At 37.0% G+C, this 13,756-nt stretch overlaps 1 pseudogene; it reads left to right on the forward strand.

Annotated features, from left to right (window-relative positions):
• Positions 1-4,513: 4,513 nt before the first annotated feature.
• LOC112813875 (alcohol dehydrogenase class-3-like) lies at positions 4,514-11,355 on the forward strand (annotated as a pseudogene).
• The last annotated feature ends 2,401 nt before the right edge of the window (positions 11,356-13,756 follow it).

Here is a 13,756-nt window from a genome sequence, read left to right on the forward strand (position 1 = left end):
AAAGAAAGAAAGAAAGAAAGAAAGAAAGAAAGAAAGAAAGAAAGAAAAAGAAAAAAGAAAGAAAGGCGTATGGAGAGCAGGATTGAAAGAACTATTAAAAAAAAGAAGCTGAAGTGAAAATGATTAAAGAACAGAGGGAAAATGATGGCTATGGAAGGCAAAGGAAATCCAACATACATATAATTGATATTCCTGAGAGAATGGAAATAAAGGGCATGGAAAAATATTAAAGGTACCATTCAAAAGAACTTTATAGAAATAAAATAACACTCGAATCTACAAACTGAAAAAGCACATCATGTCTCTGGAAAAACTAACACAGAATGATCAACACCAAGACGCACCTTAGTAAATGTATCAGTCAGAGTCCATCAAAAGATAGAATCCACTTAGTAATTTCAACAGGGAAAGCTTAATATAGGGAATTATTAATTATAAGAGGGGATTGGGGTAATAAGGAATTGGCTAGTGAGAAGTAAAGATGACTAAAGAATACAGAAATAGCAGATATAGGATCATCCACTACCCCTAGGGCTGAGATAAGCAGCATCTCCCAACCCTGCACCAGAACTAAAATCCAGACCTTGTTGGAAAAGACAAAACATAACTGTGATTTCACTGGATATCAAAGAACTTGCTGAAAATCCATCCTCTGGGAAAACTATCTACAGTAAGTTTCTATGCCTTAAAACTTACTACAAAGCTTCACAAGAGAGTGCCAGGAGAAGCCATTCAAGGAGAGGTGTCTTGCTGGTGGCATTTCACTGAGAAGTCACTGAAAAATACCAGGGGAAGTTGCTGGCCACTGGCTGCTGCTGACCAACATGTTACAGAAGGCAGGTTTAGAGGAAGCAGGGGACTATGGGAGCCAGGCACCGGAGAGGCCATAGGAAGTAGGCAATGGAGAAACCATCCACACTGCTGAACCCAGACACCAGAAAAGCTGCATGTTGAAGAAGCCATGTGCTAGAGAGGATACCCATGCAGTAAGAGCCTGGCACTGAAAAAGCTGTTCATGTTGAAGGCAATGGGTATTAAGAGAAGCTACTGGTGCTGAAGGAGCTACATAGCCATCTATGCTACAAGAACCCGGCCAAGGGAAGCCATCCATGGTGCTTGGTACTAGAGAACCCATTTGCCCTTCAGAAGCCTAGCCAAAGAAACACACTTTCTATTCCTGTCCTCCTCCTTCACCCTTCACAGACAAAACTCAATATCGTGCCATGTGGTAAAAGAGAAATACAGTTCTCCCTGGAGCCTGGCAACCTGTCAATGGGAATTGTATAGATACTTTATGATGGGCAACATTGTTTTCTGTCCAATATTTCTTTTCCATATTTGGAATAAAACCACCCATATGAAAAATTGTTTCTTCACATATTCTGTGGAGTTTCCTTTCTTCAGAAGTAGAGGAAATGGAAAATGTATAAGAGAATAGAGTAGTAAAGGATGTCTTCGTTTAATTAAACTGATAATAAAGGTTCTTTCCTAAGTGTGAAACTATCTTCCCAATAGCTAGTTGAGAAATGAAAATGCCTCTATAGCCATTTCTCTGTATTACTGGCCTGTGAGGTGATTTCAGTGTAAAATTCCCTTTCATTTACTAAGTTTGTCTCTAAGGGCACTCAAGAGAGTTCACTTACACTTAAAAGAACCCACAACCAAAGGTTCTTGTTCCAGGCGTGCTGGCACCTGGAATGTTCAGAACATTCATAGAAACAAAAATATAACACTAAATTTAAAACCAAAAAATCTTGTGAGAGTCAGTGATTTTCTTAATTCTTTAACCAAAGGACTGAAAAGCCAACATACTCTGATAGTGTTGCTTTCAAACAAGACATTTTAAAACATATAGCTGGGCTACAACCCAAGTTTGGACACCATTTCATATAAATTCATTAGAGTTTAGATATTGATAAAAGTCTTACTCAGACAATAGTGTTAAATTTGGGGAGCTTGTTACAAGAAATTTTGAGAAATGATATAGAAAGGTTTGGGTTTTTTTATGATTACAGAAAAAGAACAGTAGAGTTAAAAGGTGCAGCACAGATTTAAAACCAACCAGTTTCCTTTCCTAAAACCAGGTTTGGATTTATTTTCAATCTAATGTTTTAAAGAATATTCTCAGCCTTCAGTTTTATCAAGGAGATTTAATTGCTGTACCACTTAAAATGAAGCATTGAGTAAATAAGCATTATATCAGAAAAAGCTTTTTCACTAAGCTTGCTAATTAGAGGTTTACAGTCCCTAGCTTTAGTCAGAACCTATTAGCTAGCATTAAAATAAAGAAATATCTATTTGGTTAATGGAATCAAAGTACAAAGAACAGAATAAGGAATTCTAGTTTTTATACTGAGATCTTATTGGCTTATAATGCTGTGCATCTGCCTCCTTGACCTCCAGGTAGCTAGGGACTGCCAGAGAGATCCCAAAGGGATTTTGGACTAATTCTGAGTTCTATCATCATGTTTTGTACTATTCTTACTTCCAGTAGCTATTTAGACTGTTGAGACACAGACATAACGCATGATTTAATTGATCTTCAAAACAATAACTTATATTTACTGTTTGTCTTATTTGGTAGCTATGTTAGATAGAAGCTAGATATGAGCAGAGGAAGGAATGCCCAAGGTAGAGTCCCAAGTCCTTGACAGGGAATGATAGACACATGAGCTAGAGACAAGGACGGTGATAAGTGGTTATAAGTTAGAAGCCTGGGAGTACAACATCCCGACCTGTGGCTTCCAAGACCTCAGGGCTGACAGACCAAGAGCCACAGGTGGAGAGCATGTGCTCTCCTCTTCCACCCCTGACCCAGGGTAACCCATTATAATGCATCTGCATTATGATTATAACCCCCACCACCACCCCACCATGGAGAAAGGCTGCCATGACCGTTCCAGTACAAGCCTTGCAGAGTCAAAAACTCCCCCTCCCAACCTATAAAAGGAGTCCCTCAAATGATTGGAAGCAGCGTCCACTAGAGACCACCCCACTGTACATCACAGCTCCTCCCAGCCCACAAAGACCCAATAATATCCAATCCCAAAACAACCTAGGGGCAGCGAGGTAGAACCTGCCGACTCTCCCATCTTGAGAGTGTATTTTCACATTAGTAAACTACTTTGTAGTTGCTACTTTCCTTCTGGCTGTCTTTAACTCTGAGCACGGAGCCTCACCTAAGTCTTTCTGTGGGGAATCGAAGAACTAAGACCTCCATTCACGCAACACAGACCCTCCCACCAGTAAAGCTGTACTATTTAATCTCAAAACCTAAAAGAACAGTGTCCTGTTATGGACTAAATGTTTGTGTTCCCCCAAAATTAACTTGTTGAAAAATAATTCCCAGTGTAATGGTATTTAACGGTAGGGCCTTTGGGACGTAATTAGGTCTAGGGTGATAACTCCATCATTCCATCTCCTGAGCTTTATCTCCTCCTTTTCCAAGCCCATCTTTGACCAATCTAAGCTTCTCAAGGCTTCTAAGCACACCTCAAGTTTTCCCATAGTTGTGCCTTTCTCCACATAAATATCTGCTGCCCTTAGCCTTATATGTCCAAATTTCACCATATCTTCAGAGTCCCTACAAAATGATAGCTTTCTACAAAGCTTTTGCTGATTACCACAGCTAGAAGTGTTCTCTCCATGGGATGCCTGGCTGGCTCATTCAGTAGAGCATGAGACACTTGATCTCGGAGTTGTTTGAACCCTACATTGGGTGTAGAGATTACTTAAAAAAATAAAAAATCTTTATTTAAAAAAAAGTGTTCTCTCCACTGTTTCTATACCTTTCATATGGTGTGAAGACTATATCCTGTCTACATGGCTTATCTCTTTTGCTAGACTATAAGCAATTTCAGGGCAGGGTTCATGGCTTACAGATTTTTCTTAGCCTCTTACATAACACAGTATCATGATTTGCAGATATGAGATGCTCAACTAGTATTTTGAATCAGAAATTAATTCCCCAAAAAGGATCTTTAAGACAATATTTCTTGTCTCCAAGCAGGCAGAGTTCAGTCTAGCAGATGGTACCTCACAGGAAGGGAAATCCAGACACCACTAAACTGGTGCCCAGCCAAGCTCTATTGGAGCCTAATGAAATTATAAAAATCAGTTGCACAGACCCTGTCTTTGAAATTTTGATATTTTGTTCATAATGAATGTTCAAAATGTTAACTTTGATTATTCAAAATTTTGGTTATTCAACTATTGCATTAAAATGCTACTCATCTTCATATCTGTGGTTCTGACATCCCCTTAAATTTTGCATCTTACTCACCTCACTCTATTCCCAGCCCTCCAACAGTCTTAATCAGGTAGACAGTAACTTCAGGGATCCAGGCTATTTGCCCATCCTCAGTATGATGCTGACCATTGTGTGGGTTAGGAAAGAGCTAGACAGACTACCAAATTCTCAGGCAAAGCTTAGATACTGTAATGTTGAACCAGAGTGTTAGCCCAGCCCTACAAGCACTATGCCAAGAGGGAAGAAAAACACAGTTGGTCAGGAATGTTAGACTCAAAAGCCACAGAGACCAGCAGGATCATCCCTGGCACAGTGAAAACATTTTCACTGGGCCACAAGATTTTCCTTTCAGGCCAACCAGATGGTAAACTGGAACTGTGGCTACACTTCTTGTCCTAGAAAGGAATGGTTCAAGAACTCAGGCAGACATGGATCAATATATGGCATCTATCAGTAAATATAGAAATGAGTACCTATAGGAGATATGGTTGATAAAGATAGGGATATCCTTTCTAGGGCTGTGTGTGTTTATTTGCTTCTCCAAAGAAGATGACCTTAGGGAGTGCCTGGGTGGCTCAGTCATTAAGCGTCTGCCTTCGGCTCAGGTTATGATCCCAGGGTCCTGGGATGGAGCCCCACATCAGGCTCCCTGCTCCCCAGGAAGTTTGCTTCTCCCTCTCCCACTCCCCCTGCTTGTGTTTCCTCTCTTGCTGTGTCTCTCTCTGTCAAATAAATAAATAAAATCTTAAAAAAATAAAAGAAGATGACCTTAGCCCCTTACATCTTTACATATATGAGGAACATTCAAGTCTTTTGCAACTTCATAATCCACTGTTACCATTATGGTTTACTGTTATATAGTCTAAAATAAAACTGAAGCACTTAAGTAATATCTCTAGACATTTAATGATTTTATAACCACGACAGTAAAGAGACATCCAAAGTTATTTTAATCCCAAACCTTCATTGTCTTAGGCCTGCTGACCTCCATCATCAGACTTAGCAGATGGCTTTTTTAAAATAAAATTTATTTTATTTATTTTAGAGAGAGAGAGACAGCACATGCATGAGCAGGGGGATAGGCAGAGAGGGAGAGAGAATCTCAAGCAGACTCCATGCTGAGCATAGAGCCAGGTGAGGGGCTCGATCCCACGATCCTGAGATCATGACCTGAGCCAAAACCAAGAGCTGAACATGCAACCAACTGTGCCACCCAGGCACTCCTAAATAATTTTTCAAAATGAATTCATTTATGTCATCATGGGAAATATTGAGTCCTAATTGCCAAGAGAACAAAAAAGCTTCTTCACATGTTCTTATTTGCTTATTTATTCTTTAGAGACAGAGAAAATCTTTTGGTAGATTCTGCTTAGGTCATCCCTTGGCATTGATTTCAGAAATGCAAACTACTGTAATCAGTGTTCCCAGGTCACCTTTTTTTTAATGTCCTGGATGATCTATCACCCTATTTGCTTGCAGAAGTCCATTCTCTTTCTCTGATGTTTCTGAAGATACTCAGAGCCAGCCAATCATTTACCATCTTTCACTCAACAATTCAACTTCATCTATTTCCCTAAATATAATGCTGCTTCACCCAAATGTCTATTAGTTGTGAAATGAATAAATAAATTGAATACAGTCACAACACGGAATACAGCCACGGGAAAGAACAACTGCAACTACACGCAATAACATGGATGACTATCAAAAACATCAGGTTTGGCAAAAGAAGCCAGACACCAGTGGCCACATATTGCTTGAATACATTTATTAAAAATTCAAAACAGGCCAAGCTAATCTTGGATGGTGGTTACTCTTGAGGGAGATGTCATATCTGGAAGTAGGTAGGCAGGATCTTCTGGGGGGATGATAATGTTCTGTTTCTTGATCTGAGTGCTGGGTATATAGGTGTGCTACTTTGTGAAAATCCATAGAAAATTTTCTGTGTATATACTATACATCAATAAAAAGCTTTGTGAAAATAATAATGTGGTTGCCAGATGACATTGCTTAAATCTATAACTAGCCATTTTTTAAATGACACACAGAAAATAAGGTATTCCAAATATTCTACACAGAGAAAGGGAGTAAGAAAGGTCTCATTAAAAGCTATTCTTAGAAATAAAAATATGCTGTATGTTAACTAACTGGAATTTAAATAAAAAAAATTTTCAAAAATTTTCAGAAAAATAAATAAAAATACATATAACTCTGATTCTAATTCTACATTATTTCCAGTAGAAATTTTTTCCTTAGTTATAAACACATATACCTAAATACATAGTTGGTTCTTGCACCTAGATTCTCTTCAGGAATTTACAATAGAACATGTCCAAAACTAAGTTTGTTATCTCCTCCAAAATCTACACCCCCACCTTCTCTATTTCAGCAAATGGCACCACCAGTCACTCATCTGCCCAAGTCAAATAACGTGGCATCTTCTTACTTTCTACATTTTCCTTACTGCCCAAACTAATAAATACTATTTATTACCAATCTGCCTCTAAGTGATCATTTTAGACCCCTCTCTTCCACTCCCCACTTACCTGCCTTATTTCCACCCATCATTATTTTTGTTATGAATGATTGTGATTAATGGCTCCCCTGATTCTCATCTCATTCCTCTACAATCTCTCCAGCCCACTGCCTTCAGAGCCTTCTAAAGCCACACATAGATAATCAGTTTCCTAGTGACATACCCAACTTTAAATTTAACCAAAAGCTGTTTCACACAGACTGATCACCCATATTCTGAAAGAGGTGACTTTAATATGTTCTCCTCTCAACAAAAATTTTTTTTTCTAAAAAATAAAAACTGTTCAGTTCTGATATTATGAAAGTAATGTGTGAATTCACAATTTCCCAAGCCTTCTGTGGTGAGAAACTTGTGGTAATAAAATGTTCTGTTTCATGAAGCAAAAGATAATTGCTTCCATGTTTAAAGTGGCTTTAAAGTGTTTGGTTTAAAATGTTTGGAACATCTGCCCAATCTCTATGTCCTCTATAAAAACCTCTCTTTTTCCATGGAAAGGGGTAAACTACCCAAGCTATGATCATATTATTGGACTTCGGGTTGACTATTTTCTCCAGAGAAACTACTGCCATGTTTGAAAACTCATTTAAGCTAGGCCAATCAATGTCTCCCGGGAGTCTGAATTTGAGACTGAAAGATGTTTGTCAGTCTCTGTTGGGCACTTACTAGGACTATGAAAGAAAAGTTAGAATAGACACACAAAGAAGAGCAGAGGGAGGAGACTGGTCTGGAAGAACCAAAGTCAATCTGTCTCCCCCTTTTCAGTTCCTGGATCCAGTCCTCACAGTTTGGAAATACTTCCTGCTTTTGGATATAAGACATGGCCTAATTCCTTAAAATAAGTCCTTTACCTGGGGCGAATTTCCAATACTAGTAAATAAAAGATTATAGAGTAAATCAATACTAAATGCATCTAGTTACCCACTCTCAAAAAATCCATTGAAAAATATGCTATTTTCAATGGGGTACCTGGGTGGCTCAGTCATTAAGCATCTGCCTTCAGCTCATGTCATGATCCCGGGGTCCTGGGATCGAGCCCCGCATTGGGCTCCTTGCTTTGGCGGGAAGCCTGCTTCTCCCTCTTCCACTCCCCCTGCTTGTGTTTCTGCCCCTGCTATCTCTCTCTCTATCTGTGTCAAATAAATAAATAAAATCTTAAAAAATATATATACTATTTTCTATTAATACTGAGTTTTTTCACTTCTATTAATGCTTTAACAAAAGAATAAATCCCATATCCTATAAAACTAGATTGGACATTCTAAAATGTCAAACTTAAAATGGAAATATCAGCCATACTGCTTTAAAGCAATGCTACCAACTTTTTTCATGCCATACCTCATATAGAAAATGATATTCTCTGCATGGTATACTGAAATAAATGGAATGCCTGAGGTCACAGGCCCAGAACCAGCCTGGCTTCCCAAAGACTGAGAGGATCAATGTCTTACTTATTTGTGGTATACCAGTATACCCCAGCACACCAGTTAGGGAGCTCTTAATAAATGTATCCTGCATAACTGGAAAGTGTATCCCCATATTGAAAGAGCTTAAGATTGTGCTGTATATATACTACCAAACATTGAGGGAAGAATTTAAAAACAAGATAGAGAACTTTCTGGGTGAGACCACTGAGGAAGAGCTTAAAACCTAAAAATGTCACTAACTTTTGTTCTAATAACTAATAGTGAGAGAGGGACAATTCAGAGCTTTTGAAGAGTCAAAGTCTAATTAAACAGATGGAATGACCACATAGTACTCTTCTCTGCCTTCTGAGATACCACCAAAAAAGACAGCAAAGGAATAAAAAGGGCAAATACCACAAAGAAAAGAAGAACAGCAGGAGATTCAACAGTAGATGAGAGATTTTAAGAAATATATTGCACATGGAAAGCATAGGGAGAATGGTAATTTACCTAAAAGGGAAGGAGAAGCTTCAATCTAAAGTCTCTGCCGAGAAGGCTGTTGATGAAAGCTAAGTGACTTCATCTGTAGAACTCTTGAGTTATTAACGACTTGGAGATATTTCATACTTTAGAAGTATCAGAAGGTAGAAGTAACAAACAGGCTAAATACAATACTGGTTGAGTCTATATAATCTCCCCTCCACCATCTTACTTAACCAGGCAAACACACCACTCCCACTGCCAACACAACTCTACCCTAGGCAGGATAGTAAAAGTTACTTCTCTGGAAAATTTGAACCAAAAAGGCTGTAGACTTAGAGAAGTCAAATGCAAGAGAAGGCAGAGATGTTTTAATTTTCTTTACAGTTACATTCTATCTTTTCAATGTATTTAATTTTATTTTTGTACATATATGTTTATTTTCTTTACAATTTTAGGATGTATTTTCTTCTAACAAACTGACCAAAATACACTCATGATATAGTGTATTGCTCTGTTCTGTTCATCTGTTTATATTCTTTCTCTTTTTGTGTGTCTTTTAATTTTCATATTTACAGTTACATGCTATCCATTCATTATATTTAATTTTATTTTTGTACATATATAAATTTTTCTTTCTTTCCAATTTTGGGATCTAGTTTTCTAACAGACCAAAATACACACAGGATCCAGTATATTGTTCTGTTCACCTGTCTGATTATATTCTTTCTTTTTTTATTTTTTGTTTTGTTTTGTTTCAGGTCTCTTCTGATTTGTTTAGTGTATATTTCTCTGGGGTTGTTGTTGTCATTTTAGTATTTTGTTCTCTCATTCATCTATTTTTCTCTGGACAGAATGACAAGATGGAAAATGGTACCTCAAAAAAGAGAACAAGAGACAGTATTTACTGCCAGGGACCCAATCAGTATGGATATAAATAAGATGTCAGAACTAGAGTTCAGAATAACGATTATAAAGATACGACCCGGGTTTGAAAGAAAGCATAGAAGACACTAGAGCATCCCTTTCTGGAGAAATAAAAGAACTAAAATCTAATCAAGTCAAAATCAAAAAGGCTATTAATGGGTTTGCAATAAAAAATGGAGGCTCTAACTGCTAGGATAATAGAGACAGAAGAGAGAATTAGCAATATAGAAGAGAAAATGATGGAGAATAAAGAAGCTGAGAAAAAGAGAGAGAAACAACTACTGGATCACAAGAGAATTTACGAGATAAGTGATAGCATAAAGCAAAACAATATTAGAATAATTGGGATGCCAGAAGAAGGGGAGGCAGAAAGTATACTGGAGCAATTTATAGCAGAGAACTTTCCTAATCTGGGGAAGGGAGCAGGCATTCAACTCCAGGAGGCACAGAGAACCCTCCTCAGAATCAATAAAAATAGGTCAACACCTTGACATATAATAGTGAAACTTGCAAATCTCAGAGATAAAGAGAAAATCCTGAAAGCAGCTCAGGACAAGAGGTCCATAACCCACAAGGGTAGAAATATTAGACTGGTAGCAGACCAATCCACAGAAGGCTGGCAGGCCAGAAAGGACTGGCATGATATAATCAGGGTGCTAAATGAGAAAAATATGTAGCCAAGAATACTTTATTCAGCAAGGATGTCATTCAAAATAGAAGGAGAGATAAAAAGCTAAAACAGAAACTAAAAGAATTTGTGATCACTAAACAGCCCTGCAAGAAATATTAAAAGGGATCCTGTAAGCAAAGAGAGAGCCCAAAAGTAACATAGACCAGAAAGGAACAGAGACAATATACAGAAACTGACTTTACAGGTAATACAATGACACTAAATTCATATCTTTCAATAGTTATTCTGAATATAAATGGGCTAAATGCTCCAATCAAAAGACACAAGGTATCAGATTGGATAAAAATGCAAGACCCATTGATATGTTGTCTGCAAGAGACTCATTTCAGACCCAAAGACACCTCCAGATTGAAAATGAGGGGGTGGAAAACCATTTATCACGTTTTCTGAATATACAGTTGTGGCTGATATCTCTGTTGCTAAAATTGATCCTTTAGCACCTTTGGATAAAGTCTGCCTTCTGGGTTGTGGCATTTCAAGTGGTTATGGTGCTGCTGTGAACACTGCCAAGGTGGAGCCTGGCTCTACTTGTGCCATCTTTGGCCTAGGAGGAGTTGGATTGGTGGCTATCATGGTCTGTAAGGTGGCTGATGCATCCTGGATCATTGGTGTGGGTATCAGTAAAGATAAATTTGCAAGGGCCAAGGAGTTTGGAGTCTCTGAATGTATTAACCCTCAGGACTTCTGTACACCCATCCAGGAAGTGCTCATTGAAATGACTGAGCGGGGAGTGGACTATTCCTTTGAATGCATTGGTAACATGGAAGTCATGAAAGCAACGTTGCAGGCCTGCCACAAAGGCTGGGGTGCCAGCATCGTAGTTGGAGTAGCTGCTAGAAATCACCACTCACCCATTTCAGCTGGTAACAGGCCACACGTGGAAAGGCACTGCCTTTGGAAGATGGAAAAGTGTGGAAAGTGTCCCAAAGTTGGTGTCAAAAAAGATAAAAGTTGATGAATTTGTGACTCATAATCTGTCTTTTGACAAAATTAATGAAGCCTTTGAACTGATGCATGCAGGGAAGAGCATTTGAACTGTTGTAAAGCTTTAAATTCAACAGAGAAAACATGTTCATCCTTGTACCTAAGTCTTGTGGTCCAACTGAAACAGCCAGACAAGCAGGGAGAAGATTTTCTAAATTCTCAGCCTCTTAGACCTTCTCTACTACTACTTCTAGAGTAACCTACTCTAGCAATAGTATTTTTTGTATAATTCATAAATCTCTAATCAAGGACAAGGCTAATACAGTCATAAATCTGTTTTCTGAACTCTCCTTCACATGAATAATTGCCAGCTCATTAAGGAATATTCTAACATAATAAAAGTAATTTCTGTGTAAAAAAATATGTGAGGATGAATGAAACAGTCTTAAACTATATGTTCAAAAAATATTTGTGTCACTTGCTCTTTGCTTGGAAATGAAAATTTTTAATTTAGTGAAAGCAGAGGATGAATACATTTTACAAAAACAGTATAATTTGTGAATTTCATTTATTCAGGTATGCCACTCATGCTGCATTGATCAACATCTATCAAAAATATCTTTGCATTATAGAGGATATAATAACACTTCAGATTCAAGGGAGAGTTTTTCTTAAAATTATTGATCTACTTATTTTTAAATTTAATATTTTCATTATTGTTTTATCCAAACATATATGAAAATGTTTACATTTGGATAATGACAGGCCTATTAATTGCTTTGAACTAAATTTCCTGAACTCCAAAAGGTAAAATAAAGTCTTAGGTTCGTGAAAAACATCAAACTATTAAAGTGAGATTTCTTGGCTCAGATTGCTTGGAAAGGGAAAATTGTAAAGACTATGCAATTTACAGACAAATTAGCATTTTATTTTATAAAACATGATGTCTTTTTTAAGTTTCTAAATAGTGGCTAAACAATATTATAGTTATCTGAAAATTATTTTTCTGAACTGTGAAGTGGTTTTCTTGTCACACAACTTTCTTGACTATTGGGTTATTTTTTTCCCAAAGAAAAATCTGAGTATTTCAGGGAGCTAATTTGTAAGCCAAGCACTCCTTTCCCCTCTCAATTGTTCAAACAAATCCCCAATGGCCTCCCTGAGTTAAATTAGCAGAAGAATAATATTTCATGGCTCATTAATGCATAGAATCAAGTAGCAGATCCCAGCTCAGCAGTGTCAAGATAGAAACAATGGGGTGTGTCCCATTTTGTTAACTCCACAATGTGCCTATAGGCCTCAGCCAAAAGATATAAATTAAGGATTAAACATAAGTGTAAAGCAATTAGCTAACAAGAAAATTTATATAGAAATATTTTAACAGAAAGAGCTAGCGCAACCTAAATTTTTGTCACGTTTTTAGTAGATTAACAATACATATTTTTATTTGTAGGCCAAATTTCTAAGGCAACTCAATTGCATTTCATGTTTACAAGCCCTCTTTGGCCTCTCTGAGCAGTAATAGTATTCATATTTGTATTCTATTCATATTTGAATACTTATGTTCAAGGGACTTCATATTTGAGTCCTTACACTCAGGTGACTTCTTCAGTTGCATTTCAAGGGTTTCTAATTAAGAGGAGGTGTGCCTACCCCCAGGAGAAGCACAAGACAATCCTTCAGAGATATGTAAAGAAAAATACTAGAATTTCCATATCTATTTATTTTTTTCAAGGTAAGGGTCTATATTTAATATACAAATCATCACTGGTAACTTGCTCCATAAGTATATCAGAGACCCCACATCTCATACAGTGAGCAAAACATCCTGAAGAAGGAGTAAATAATCCAGGCACAGAAGAATAAATAGTGGTGTCCTCATGCATTCATTCTCTGATTTCAGTAGATTACACCTCATAGTAGTTTACAAGAGACCACTTAGGAGAATTTGCAGATTATATTGTCAAGTTTATCTAAACTAATCTTCACAAGAACAACAAATTACTTTAATAAAATATTCAGACAAAGACATCACATACTGAAGATAATGCTAATGATGCAAGCCCGTAAGTGAACAACAAAATGGCACCATGGAAAGTTCTATTCCTGGTATACGTTCCTCATTGCTCATATTATGAGATAAAAACAAAGATGATCTAATTAGATCAAAGAATTGGTCAAAAATTCAAAATTATCAAAACAACAATTTAATTATTCTTTTATATTCACAATTATTCAATTATGGATATTCTCATGCATATATTCTTCATTGTGATAACTAGTCATTGATAACATGCAATGCTTACAATTAACCTGACATTTTAAAATACTGTTTTGTTCATCTTTGTCTTATTTTAAATTTTTATATGGTTTTTGTAATGTATGAAATATGTTAGCATTATTTTCTTCAGTTAGTTTATATTTATTATAAAGGCAGATTAGTGGATTAACAGCATGAACATGGAACCAGACTGCCAATTCTGCTACTTACTACTAACATGGACAACTTATTTAATCTCCCTATGCCTCAGTTTTTTTATAGAAAG

Source organism: Callorhinus ursinus, unplaced genomic scaffold, assembly GCF_003265705.2.
Source record: "Callorhinus ursinus isolate GAN/ISIS: 27379988/994484 unplaced genomic scaffold, GSC_fseal_2.0 scaffold6, whole genome shotgun sequence".
Lineage (NCBI taxonomy): Eukaryota > Metazoa > Chordata > Mammalia > Carnivora > Otariidae > Callorhinus > Callorhinus ursinus.